Source organism: Hylobates moloch, unplaced genomic scaffold (genome assembly GCF_009828535.3).
Source record: "Hylobates moloch isolate HMO894 unplaced genomic scaffold, HMol_V3 SCAFFOLD_1, whole genome shotgun sequence".
Taxonomy (NCBI): Eukaryota; Metazoa; Chordata; class Mammalia; order Primates; family Hylobatidae; genus Hylobates; species Hylobates moloch.
This window is the reverse complement of record NW_026652276.1, coordinates 124,225,781-124,239,308: the sequence shown is the minus strand read 5'-3', so window position 1 is coordinate 124,239,308 and position 13,528 is coordinate 124,225,781. Positions and strand designations below refer to the sequence as shown.

General features: G+C 44.2%; 1 protein-coding gene across 1 annotated transcript in view; it reads left to right on the top strand.

The window, feature by feature from the left end:
* Positions 1-13,528, top strand: part of CCM2 (CCM2 scaffold protein) — a 40,857-nt gene that overhangs the window by 509 nt on the left and 26,820 nt on the right. The gene's annotated exons all lie outside the window — the stretch shown is intronic.

Sequence of the window (13,528 nt, the reverse complement as noted above, 5' to 3'; positions counted from 1 at the left end):
TGGTTAACGTGGAGACGTTTGCTGCTCACTGGACTTCGTTTTCGGATATCCAGTAAAAGCAAGGGTGGCCTTCACCTTATGGCCAGCTCACTCGTCCACTATCACTCGGACCTAAAACCATTGATTGATTTTAGTGACGCTACATTTGGCAGTGGGATTTAGGACATAGTTCAATGTTTAGGACATGGTTCATAGTCGAACCCCAGTTCATGTAGTTTTACAAAATGTGGCTTTAATTACAGTAAAGGGGTATAGTAGTCGATAAAGAAACATTTTAAGACTGGAAAAACGATGTGGATTGAGCTACCATTAAAGTGGAAAATGGATTTTAATAAAATGTATCTTTTTCAAATAAATGCTTTATAATCTTCACGTCTTGGCTATCATTTTCTTTTTTATGTGTGTGTGCCCACTTTTATCCACAAGTTTAAAGCAGACCTCGATAAGTCCTAACTATGATTTTACTACCCTGTACTCTGCAGGGCAGTGTCCTTTAATTGACAGCTACTCACCACCTTGTTTGACAGAGTGCCCCATTTAAAAGTCCTGTTTGAAATAGAATGTAGCCAGGTGGCCTTCAGGGAGTCCTGTGGTGCTGGTTCTCTACTTTCTCAACTCACTGTTTCATGTTAGCACCATGCATGTCTAATTCAGGTGCAGTATAATTTGCGGTTACCTACAAAGATGTTTTAAGGCTGGAAAATAGCTCAAGATAGTGATTCTGCCTGCAGGTGTTAGATTAGAGATGGGTGCTGCGCACAGAAGAGGGAGGAGCCAAGCAGTGTAAAAGGAGTTAGCTGGAAAGGAGAGGTGCTAACCCGGTGACTGCTTAGCAGGGACCTTCAGGCCCGAGTGTGGATGATGCTGAGCTTTGCGGAAAGTGAGCCATCTGCTCTGTGGAATGCCAGGATCCAAGAGCGCGCTAAGGACTGATGACCTCATTGTGCACCACTTAGAGGAGTACCTGGCCCATCTACCTGTGTGTGATAGGCAAGGATGGAATTGAGTGATTTTTTTTTCTAGAGCTGTCAGCTTTGGTAGAAACATGAAACACCTAGCAATAGGGAGAGAGAGAGAGAAGCAGTAAGACTGTTGAGTTTTTGGGATATAAGTGAAAAAACAGTAAAATTATCAAGAATTTTCCAGTTGGGTAATGAAAAAATTCAGGCATAAACACGGCTAATTATTAATTTCATTTTCTCACTAGAGGAGATAATCAGTTGTTATGTAGTTGCTTAAGCCAGGGGTTTTGTGTTTTTTTTCTGTGTTCTGCCACTTGTCTTAGCTTGTTTCCTGTAGACAAGCCAGACAAGGAGCTTTGGGGCATGGATTCTTCTCCAGGTCATGACTTAACACACTTTACCTCGTGTACTTTGCCAATTGCAAGCTGGCAGAACCTTCCTGCTCAGCTACCACGTTCAATGTGAGATCACCTCCAGTTTAATAACTTCGGTGGTTAAATCACTCTCATTAAGGTAAATTGCATTGCTCTAAACTTATACACAAATTCAGACGTAAGTAGCAGAAGTACTGACAATAGTTTTATGAAAGTACAGTTTGGACATTTAAATTCTTCTAAGTTAACTCCTTCAAAAAATGCAGAATTAGGCTGGGTACGGTAGCTACGCCTGTAATCCAGCACTTTGGGAGGCCGAGGCTGGATCACTTTAGCTCAGGAGTTCGAGACCAGCCTGGGCAACATGGCAAAACCCCATCTATACAAAAAATACAGAAATTAGCCAGGCGCAGCAGCGCTCGCCTATAGTCTCAGCTACTCGGGAGGCTGAGGCAGGATCACCTGAGCCCAGGTGGGCCTTTTTTTTTTTTTTTCTTTTTAATCTCAGATACTTGTCTTGGTGTCTTGCCAAGCAGTGATTCAGGCTTGTTTTACCTCGGCCCATTTTCCTCAGGACACAGGAATCAGTGAGTTGGCAGAGAACCGATGGACCAAAGTGAGTCTCATGGAAACTTGGCCCCAGTGTAGCACTCCCCTTTCTCAAGTCACCTCAGCACATGTGGTTATGATGATTTTACACCTGGGTTTCCTCAAGTGGGCCATGTTTCATTTAACAAATGTCTGTTGAGCCCCTCTTGTGTCCCATGAAACTCACTGGGTGATGGGGATGCAGGAAGAGCTTGTGGCCCCAAGGAGCTGATGGGGAGATGGATCACTCATGGGTCCATCTGAAGGAATGAGTGCATTGACAGAAAAGTCCTCTGGCCACTAAAGGTGTGGGGCCTGGGGAGTAGAAGTGACCACTTGGGGCTGCTCTTCTGACCTGATGTCTGCAGAGTGTCTACTTTTTAGCCTACAAGTTCTGTTTTGGGGTTTGGAGAATAAGGCTCCTACCTACAGTATGGACTCATGTTCTGTGCATTGTGGCACTGTGTAATTCCTTTTTTTGAGATAGAGTTTCGCTCTTGTCGCCCAGGCTGGAGTGCAATGGCACGATCTCAGCTCACTACAACCTCCGCCTCCCGGGTTCAAGTGATTCTCTTGCCTCAGCTTCCCGAGTAGCTGGGATTACAGGCATGTGCCACCATGCCCAGCTAATTTTTGTATTTTTAGTAGAGACGGGGTTTCTCCATGTTGGTCAGGCTGGTCTCAAACTCCGACCTCAGGTGATCCACCCACCTTGGCCTCCCAAAGTGCTGGGTGGCATGAGCCACCGCACCTGACAGTAATTCCTTTTTATTAGAAACTTGGATGCACTTAAGTTGGGTCATGTGGATTTTTATACTCAGATCACAGCCCAAAAAAGCTGTCTTGTCAGGGCCGGGTGTAGGTAATCCTAACACTTTGGGAGGCCGAGGCAGGCGGATCACTTGACACCAGGAGTTTGAGACCAGCCTGGCCAGCATGGTGAAACCCCGTCTCTACTAAAAATACAAAATTAGCTGGGCGTGGTGGCATGTGCCTATAATCTCAGCTACTCAGGAGGCTGAGGCAGGAGAATCGCTTGAACCCCGGAGGCAGAGGTTGCAGTGAGCTGAGATCATGCCGCTGCACTCCAGCCTGGGCAACAGAGCGAGACTCCATCTCCAAAAAAAAAAAAAAAAAACAAAAAAAACCCATCTTGTGGCCTTAACCTTGTGGGTCTCAGCTTCTCTGCTGCCTCTGGTCTTCAGTTGCCCCACCAGGTGGCTATGATTTCACACTGATCAAAGTTAAATATTTTTACATTGATCTAATTTATTTGCATTGTTTAAGGTAGAAAATGGTTATAGGCTGAGTGCAGTGGCTATGCCTGTAATCCCAGCACTTTGGGAGGCTGAGGTGGGAGGATCACTTGAGCCCAGGAGTTTGAGATCAGCCTGGACAATGTAGTGAGACCCTATCTCTACAAAAAATAAGAAAATTAGCTGAGCATGGTGGTGCATGCCTGTAGTTCCAGCTACTTGCGATGCTGAGAAGGGAAGATCGCTTGAGCCCTGGAGGTCGAGGCTGCAGTGAGTGTGATTGTGCCACCACCTGAGTGACAGCAAGACCCTGTCTCAAGAAAAAAAAGAAAAAAAGATAAAGTTCGCTAGAAATGTAAGACTAGATATTAAATAATAAATAAGGAATTATTAATTTTCTTGGGTATGATAATTACATTAAGTTCCGATCTGATAGGCATGTATTCTGAGATATTTGTAGGTGAAATAATAGGATTTCTGGGATTTGCTTTACTCAAAATAGAAGAAACAAAGGGGATAGCTGAATGCTTTGGTAATGGTTATACATTATTCTGTCTACTTTGATGTATTTTTGAGAATTTCCATAATAAAAAGTGGAGGGGAAAAGATCCTCTAGGTTACAGGCCCTGAGCTATCAGCTGCTGTAGTCACCGCTGGACCTGTGTCTGTGAGGAACTGAAAGCTTGGATTGGACCAGTACCTTTTAAAATTTGGTCACTGCAGGCCCCAGGAAGCCATACCTTCTCTATGCTGACCTGATGCAGACACAAATGTGTGTGTCTGTATAACTGAAGTGAAAGTTTAAAGGAACCACACTTAAACGCTCCGATTTTTTAATTCTATTTTTTTTTCTTTCCATTAAAACTGGTGGTTGGCCGGGTGCGATGGCTCACGCCGGTAATCCCAGCACTTTGGGAGGCTGAGGTGGGTGGATCACCTGAGGTCAGGAGTCTTGAGACCAGCCATGGTGAAACCCCATCTCTACTAAAAATACAAAAATTAGCCGAGCGTGGTGGCGGGGCCTGTAATCGTAGCTACTTGTGAGGCTAAGGCAGGAGAATCACTTGAACTCGGGAGGTGGAGGTTGCAGTGAGCTGAGAACGTGCCATTGCACTCCAGCCTGGGCGACAAGAGTAAGACTCCGTCTCAAAAAAAAAAGGCTCATGGTCATGACCCACTAAACCGATTCTATAACTGTCACAAACCATACTTGGGTTCAGAAGGTGAATTGGGGCTGCTATATTTTGTTTTATTTTTCCTCTTGGGTAGCTATCGCAGTGATTCTTGGATAGCAACTTGGTAACTCAGGGTCAGGAGGCTGGAGAACCAGGCAGGAGGTGCTCAGCAGAGAACCTAAGGCAGCCAGTAGATGAGGCCAGAGTGATCGGCAACATAAGGCTGGTTACTTTTCTGTCTTGAAGAGTTACCGTTTACATTGTATATATTTATTAATTTTCAACATATAGTCAGATTCTGTCATAATTTAGATTCAGAAAGCACATCAGAACTTTCCAGGGCTGCTTTGAGCATCTTTCAGAGGAAGATAGTGTAAAGCAAAATGTTTCTCTTAGCATTGTTATTGCAGTGAAGGGCTTCCCTGCAGATGAGAAGGGCGTCTGCAGTCTGCCCCACTGGGGCGCTTACTCTTGATCTTCCAGTTTCTTCATGTCCGTCAGCAGTGCCCCGTCCTTGTTGTCACCTTGCAGTGTAAGTAAATGGTCATGATTAAGTCCTATAAATCTAACTATTGAGCATTTAAATCATCCTCTATTTACTTGTTGGTTTATGTGGTGGCGATACAAGTTTTTAATGAGATAACTTGGTCGTACCTTGCCTATTACGTGCTTAGCACACTGAGAAGAGGGTTAGGGACATTGCACTTTGGAAAGTAGGTCACTTACACCTAAAATTAGAGAGTAAGGGCAGACCTAGGATGTCAGAAGAGACATCGGGCAGGCAGCAGCCACTTCCAGACAAATTGGGACCGGGACTGTGTCCTGCAGTTCAGAAGCAGAGATGAGGTGGAGAGGGCCCCCCAGTCCTGGGAGGTCCTTGGGCTGGGGAGTTGGGTGTTGATTCTGTATGCACTTGAAGCCACTGGAGGTGTTCCACATCATGCATTCACTTGTCCATTAAACTACTGTTTATTAGCACACTACGGTTATTAGCATATCTGTCAGACACAGATGCTGGAGACTGAAATGTGTATGGTGAGCCTGTGGCCGCAGAGCAGGAAGTGGAGCCCGGGGATAGATGGTGGAAGCAGGCTTTGGTAAGAGTAATCAGAAAAACCTTTATGAAAACTTTAAAAGCAAATGTAAAGAAAAAAATCATGTAATGAAGTCCCCTGTGCCCATGTGTGGGCAGCCAGTTTCATGTGCACCTTCTCGTCATCCCTGCTTCTTGCCTGTGTGGGCTGAATAGTGTCCCCTCAGAGTCATGTGCTGAAGCCCCTACTTCCAGGACCTCAGGATGTGACTGTATTTGAAGATGGAGTCTTTTTTTTTTTTTTTTTTAGACGAAGTCTTGCTCTGTCACCCAGGCTGGAATGCAGTGGTGCCATCTCGGCTTGCTGCAAGCTCCGCCTCCCAGGTTCACACCATTCTCCTGCCTCGGCCTCCCGAGTAGCTAGGACTACAGGCGCCTGCCACCACGCCCAGCTAATTTTTTTGTATTTTTAGTAGAGATGGGGTTTCACTGTATTAGCCAGGATGGTCTCAATCTCCTGACCCCATGATCCACCCACCTCGGCCTCCCAAAGTGCTGGGATTACAGGCTTGAGCCACCACGCCTGGCCTGAAGATGGAGTCTTTAAGGAGGTGACTGAGGTAAAATGAGGCAATTGTGTGGGCCCTAATCCAATCTGGTGGATGTCCTTATCAGAAGATATTAGGACACAGAGATAGAGGAATGATCATTTGAGGACTCATGGAGAAGGCAGCCATCTGCAAGCCAAGGAGAGACCTCAGGAGAAACCACTCTGCATTTACCTTGATCTTGGACTTTCACCATCTAGACTCTAAGAGAGTAAGTTTCTATTATTGAAGCCACTCAAGTCTATAATACTTAGTCCTGGCAGCCCAAGAAGGCTAATGCACCAGGTGATTTTGAAGCAAACCCTAGAGTTCAGTTTGTAGATAGAAGTGCAGTAGTAACTCATCAAGACAGAAGAGTAACAAGCCTTATGTTGCTGGTCATTCTGGCCTCATCTGCTGGCTGCCTTAGGGTCTCTGGGGTGAGTTCTGAGGACCAAGTCTACACTGTCAACATGGCCACAGATGAGCTGCTCAGAGTGACAGGACAACCCTCACTGTGCTGTATGTAAACCATAAATCAGCGCGCTCTTTGTGGTTGGGAGAACATGTATGGTGTTTTGAGAGCTGGCACAGTCAGGGACGTCATTCATTTCACCTGGGACAGGCTTTGTGCTCTGGGATCTGTGGCGGGAGCAGTGAGCCCAGCCATGTTCTCTGCATGCATCGCTGTGTCCTTGTGAACAGTGGATCTTTGTTAGCGCACTTTGCGCTCCTTGACTTTTTTATCTTTCAATCAAGAACAGCAACTGCTCTTCAAATGATTCTACAGGTATGAGGGAGTTTACATTTGGATTTGTCAATGGAACCACTAGGGTTTTTTGTTTTGTAGAAATAAGAACTTTTTTCCTTAGCCTTGTGTCTGTGCCAAAAATGTGATCTTTTTTTTTTCTCCCAAGTGTGCCCAAACAGTAACAATTTTTTGCTTGGATTATGTTAAGAATTAGGGCATTTGATCATAGGCATTAGATGTATGTGCAATGAAAGTGACCCCCTTTAATAAGCGTAATAGGAATATGGAATTTGGGCTTTTGGTTGTAGCTTAGGATGGTGTGTCTTGTAACCCAAGGAGATTTTTCACTTTTCTAAAAGTGAGAAGACTGGTCAGCCTAAACCCGTAGTGTCACTGTTCTTAAGGGAAACCTAGTGAGGAGTGGGAGATACCATTTCACATGTTGTTTTTGTACCTTGGAGAAAAAAAAGAGAGAACCCTTTATTTAAATCTTTATGTCCATTCTATAGTTTAAAATTCCATGCAGGTTTTTTTTTAAAAGTCAAATTTGCTTCCTGTGTGTTGTCACCATGAGCTGTCTGGTCAGGCGCGGAAACTGACCTTACTGGTTTATGTGGTGGGGTACATGTTTTTTTTGAGACGGAGTCTTGCTCTGCTGCCCAGGCTGGAGTGCAGTGGCATGATCTCAGCCCACTGCAGGCTCCACCTCCCAGGTTCAAGCAATTCTGCCTCAGCCTCCCGAGTAGCTGGGACTGCAGGCGTGTGCTGCCATACCTGGCTAATTTTTTTATTTTTGGTAGAGATGGGATTTCACCATGTTGGCAAGGATGGTCTTGATCTCTTGACCTCATGATCCACCTGCCTCGCCCTCCCAAAGTCCTGGCCAGTGTGTGCTACCATGTGCCACCGTGCCTGGCCAAGGGTACATGTTCTTATGAGATGCCTTGGTCAGGTCTAAGTGTCAGTTATGGTGCATGTTGACTTTCTGTCAGATGTCTGAAAATGCCCTAGGTATGATTATGTCTAGCTGATTTATTACTGCCATTAGGTACATCACCTTTACATAGCTTTTACTTTGCACGTTCTTGGGTATAGACAATAACCATAGCCCACCTGCCAGTGCACTTCTAATGTCAGGCTGAGTTCAAGTTCCTTTCTAAGGCTCCTCCTCTCACTTAGTATTGTCCGTCTTCCTTGAAAGAGGAATGTGCGGCTTCCGTGTCTGCTTTTTCCAGCACATTCTTCCACCCTCAGCATTTTATCATGAAAATTTTTGGGCTGGGCACGGTGCTCACGCCTCTAATCCCAGTACTTTAGGAGGCCAAGGCGGGCAGATCACCTGAGGTCAGAAGTTCAAGACCAGCCTGGCCAACATGGTGAAATGCTATCTCTACAAAAATACAAAAATTAGCAGGGCATGGTGGTGTGTGCCTGTAGTCCCAGCTACTCCAGAGGCTGAGGTGGGAGAATCGCTTGAACCCAGGAGGCGGAGGTTGCTGTGAGCCGAGATTGCGCCATTGCACTCCAGCCTGGGTGACAGAGGGAGCCTCTGTCTCAAAAAAAAAAAAAAAAAAAAAATGTTTTTTGAGTACACCAAAGTTGAAAGAATTTTGCAGTGAATACTTGCACACCCACCACCTAGATTCTGCCACTAACATTGGCTATACTTGTTTTTTTTTTTTTTTTTGAGACGGAGTGTCACTCTGTCACCTAGAATGGAGTGCAGTGGCGTGATTTCGGCTCATTGTAACCTCTGCCTCCTTTGTTCAAGCGATTCTCCTGCCTCAGCCTCCCCAGGAGCTGGGATTGCAGGCATGTGCCATCACGCCCGGCTAAGTTTTTGTATTTAGTAGAGACAGGGTTTCACCATGTTGGTGGGGCTGGTCTAGAACTCTTGACCTCAGATGATCCGCCCACCTTGGCCTCCCAAAGTGCTGGGATTACACGCATGAGCCACCCTGCCCGGCCTGGCTATACTTGTTTTATCCCATATCTAGCATCTGTTTATCACTGTACCTGCCCATCAACTCATTTTATTTTTCTGATGCATTCCTCAATAAATTGCAGACGTTGTTTCACTTTGATCTAAATACATTAGCATGCATGTCATTAACTAGAGTTCAATATTTGCTTACAGTTTTCTTTTGATGTAAAATGTAACAATGAAATACAAACTTTTTTTTTTTTTTTTTAAACAGAGTCTCACTCTGTCACAGAGGCTGGAGTGCAGTGGTGCAATCACGGCACGTTGCAGCCTTGACTTCCCAGACTCAAGTGATCCTCCCACCCCAGCCTCCTGAGTAGCTAGGACTAAATGGGTTTGTCACCATGCCCAGCTAATTTTTTTATTTATTGTAGAGACGAGGTCTTGCTGTGTTGCCCAGGCTGGTCTTGAATTCCTGGGCTTAAGCAATCCTTCTGTCTTGGCCTGCAAAAGTGTTGGTATTAAGGCATGAGCCGCCGGTCCTGGCCAAATATACACATCTTCAGTGAATATTAGCTAAATTTTGACAAATGCATACTCCTACGTAACTGAGACCCCTACTAAGAAATAAAACGTTACTTACCATCACTGAGAAAATTCCCTTATGCCCCTTAGAAAGTCCTTCCCCCAAGGTACTACTGTTGTGATTTTCTTCCACCATAGGTTAGTTTTGTTCATTCTAGAACTTCATACAGATAGATTCATACAGTATACATTCTGTTGTGCAGGGATCACTGTACTCAGCATAATGTTTTTGAGATTTATCCATATATTGCTGCATGTTTCAGTTGCTGGGTAATATTTTGTTGTATGTTTATGTTGTGATTTGTTTATTCATTTGTTGGAGATTTAGTTTCTTTCTTGTTTGTATATATATTTTGAGATGGAGTTTTGCTCTTGTCACCCAGACTAGAACGCAATGGTGTGATCTCGGCTCACTGCAACCTCTGCCTCCTGGGTTCAAGTGATTCTCCTGCCTCAGCCTCCTGAGTAGCTGGGATGATAGGCGCCTGCCACGATGCCTGGCTAATTTTTGTATTTTTAGTAGAGACGGGGTTTCACCACATTGGCCAGGCTGGTCTCGAACCCCTGACCTCAGGTGATACAGTTGCCGCGGCCTCCCAGTCTACTTTGTATTTTGAAAAAGCTGCTGTGAACATTTGTGAATGAGTCATTATGTGAACATATTTTTATTTCTTTTGGGTAAATACCTAATAATGGAATTGCTGAATTTTATGGGAACTATATGTTTAACTTTATAAGACACTGCCAAACTTTCTGCTAAATTTTTGTCTACTAATTCTTTGTTTTTTTCTCTTTCCAGAGATAGAGTCTCATTCCGTAACCCAGGCTGGAGTGTAGTGGTGCAATCAGAGCTCAGTATAACCTCAAACTCCTGCAGTTCTCATGCCTCAACCTCCTGCAGTTCTCATGCCTCAACCTCCCAAGTAGTTAGGACCATAGGTGTGTGCCACTATGCCCAGCTAAATTTTTTTTTTTTTTTTTTTGAGACGGAGTCTCACTCTTGTTGCCCAGGTTGGAGTGCAATGGCGCGATCTCAGCTCACTGCAATCTCTGCCTCCCAAGTTCTAGTGATTCTCATGCCTCAGCCTCCCCGGTAGCTGGGATTACAGGCACCCGCCACCACACCCGGCTGATTTTTGTATTTTTAGTAGAGACGGGGTTTCACCATGTTGGCCAGGCTGCTCTTGAACTCCTGACCTCAGGTGATCCAGCTGCCTTGGCCTCCCAGAGTGCTGGGATTATAGGTGTGAGCCACTGCACCCAGCCTAGCTAATTTTTAAAAAAATTTATTTTTTTATTTTATAATGGTTGCTGTATTTATTTATTTATTTACTGAGATGGAGTCTCACTCTGTTGCCCAGGCTGGGGTGCAGTGGCGTGATCTTGGCTCACTGCAACCTCTGCCTCCCGGTTTCAATCAATTCTACTACCTCAGCCTCCCAAGTAGCTGAGATTACTGGTGCCCACCACTATGCCTGGCTAATTTTTGTATTTTTAATAGAGATGAGGTTTCAACATGTTGGCCAGGCTGATCTCAAATTCTTGATCTCAAGTGATCTGCCTGCCTCGGCCTCTCAAAGTGCTGAGATTATAGGTGTGAGCCATCGTGCCCTGCCCTGGCTAACTTTTTAAAAAGTTTTTGTAGAGTATCAGTATTATAGTATGTTGTCCAGGGTGGTCTTGAACACCTGGCCTAAAGCCATCTTGGCCTCCCAAAGTGCTGGGATTACAGGCATGAGCCACTGCATCCAGCTAATTCTGTCAGTTATTGAGAGAGAGGGTGTTAAGTTCTCTAGTTATTATTTTGGATTTGTTTTTCCCTTTAGTTAATTTTGGCTTCGTGTATTTTGAAGCTCTGTTGTTAAGTACATACACATTTAGGATCATAATGTCTTTTTTTTTTTTTTTTTTTTTGAGATGGAGTCTTTCTCTCTTGCCCAGGCTGCAGTGTAGTGGTGCGATCTTGGCTCACTGCAACCTCCACCTCCTGGGTTCAAGTGATTCTCCTGTCTCAGCCTTCCGAGTAGCTGGAATTACAGGCATGCACCACCATGCTCGGCTAATTTTTGTATTTTTAGTAGGGATGGGGTTTTGCCATGTTAGCCAGCCTGGTCTTGAACTCCTGACCTCAGGTGATCCACCCACCTCAGCCTCCCAAAGTGCTGGGATTACAGGCGTGAGCCACTGCTCCTAGCCCATAATGTCTTGTTGAAATGAATCTTTTTCATTATGAAATGACCATCTTTATTTCTAGTAAGACTTCTTGTCCCAATCTCTTGTCTGATATTAATATAGCCACACCATGTTCTTTTTTTTGCTTTAGGGACTTTAGCAACTGCCAAAGAGTCTCGCTCTGTCACCGAGGCTGGAGAGCAGTAGTATGATCATAACTCACTGCAGCCTGGAACTCCTGGGCTCAAGTGATTTTCTGCCTCAGCCCCGCAGGTAGCTGGGAGTACAGGTGTGCGCCACTATGCCTGGCTAATTTTTTTTTTTTTTAGAGATGGGGTCTCACTACGTTACCCAGGTAGTCTCAAACTCCTGACCTCAGTGATCTTCCTCAGCCTCCCAAGAAGCTGGGGTTACAGGCTTGAGCCAGCCACGCCTGGCTACCCCACTTTCTTATGCTGCATGTTTGCATGGTGTGTGTCTTTCAACAAGTCTGGAGTTTTAAACTGCATGCTTTATAAAGAGCATTTTGTTATAGCTTGCTTTTTTATCTAGTCTGATAGTTTCTGCCTTTTAATTGTGAAGTTTACATAATTGATGTCATTGTGTTTAAGTCTATCATTTTGGTATTTGTTTTCTCTTTCCCTTTGTGCTTTCTTCTTTGTTTCTCCTTTTTGAGTATTTTTAACTCTGTTCTATTGCTACTGGCTTTTTTGCTGTAACTCCTCTAGATATTGCTATATATATCCATGTCTTGTCACAGATTACCATCCATTAATATCATTTCTTTCTTGTACAGTGTAGGAACATAACAGCAGGCCGGGCGCTGTGGCTCACGCCTGTAATCCCAGCACTTTGGGAGGCCGAGGCAGGCGGATCATGAGGTCAGGAGATCGAGACCATCCTGGCTAACAAGGTGAAACCCCGTCTCTACTAAAAATACAAAAAATAGCTGGGTGTGGTGGCGGGCGCCTATAGTCCCAGCTACTCGGGAGGCTGAGGCAGGGGAATGGCGTGAACCTGGGAGGTGGAGCTCGCAGTGAGCCGAGATAGCACCACTGCACTCCAGCCTGGGCGACAGAGCGAGACTCCGTCTCAAAAAAAAAAAAAAAAAAAAAAGAACCTATCAGCAGTATCATTCCATTTGTACTCCCTCCTGTTTTTTGCACACTTTTGGCATGTATTTTTTTTCTATACATGTTATAAATCTTACATTAGATTTTTTTTTTGCTTTAAACAATCGACTTTTCACCTTTTTATATTGAAATGATTTAATTATATATACGTAGTAGATTTAAAGCACACAGAGTATATACAGAGTACACAGAGCCCTCATACACCTTCCACCCAGATCCCTCAAGTGTTAACATTTCTGAACCATTAAGAATAAATTGTAGACATAATGCCCCATGACCCTTTAACACATCAACTGTGCCTTCCTTGGTACAAGGACACTCTAACCACACCATTCTGACATCATTAAAATCAGGAAATTGACATCCATTTGATCTTGCTTCGTAATTCATGACTCCACTCAGACTTGCTGATTGTTATGATACTTTGTTTTATATAGTTCTAGGATCCATAGATTTTATAGATTCAGGATCATGTGTTGCATTTGGTTTGCATGTCTCTTTAGGCTCTTTGAACTTGAAATGGTTCGTAGTCTTTTCTTGTCTTTCATGATTGATATTTTTGAAGATTACAGATCAGTTAGTAGGATGTCTCTCAGTTGGGTCTGTTTTTTTCTCATGACTTTATGTGTTTTCGGTAGGACTGCCACACAGATGATGTATTCTCATTGCATTGTATCAGGGAAAATAATGTCGATTTGTCCCATGTTGGTGTTGTTAACTGTGGTTACTTGGTTAAGATAGTCTTGCCAAGTTTCTTCATTTTAAAGTTCTTATTTATTCTTATTTTACTTACAAGACTGTAGTCCTCTAGTATCCTTATTTATTTTGAAGCTCAAATTGTCCCAAACTCAGCCAGTGGGAAACACTTTAAGCTGGCTCTGGTCTCTTTTATTTGTATTTTTATTTATTTTAATTATTATTACTTTTTTTGAGATGGTGTCTTGCTTTGTTGCCCAGGTCGGAGTGCAGTGGCACGATCTTGGCTCAT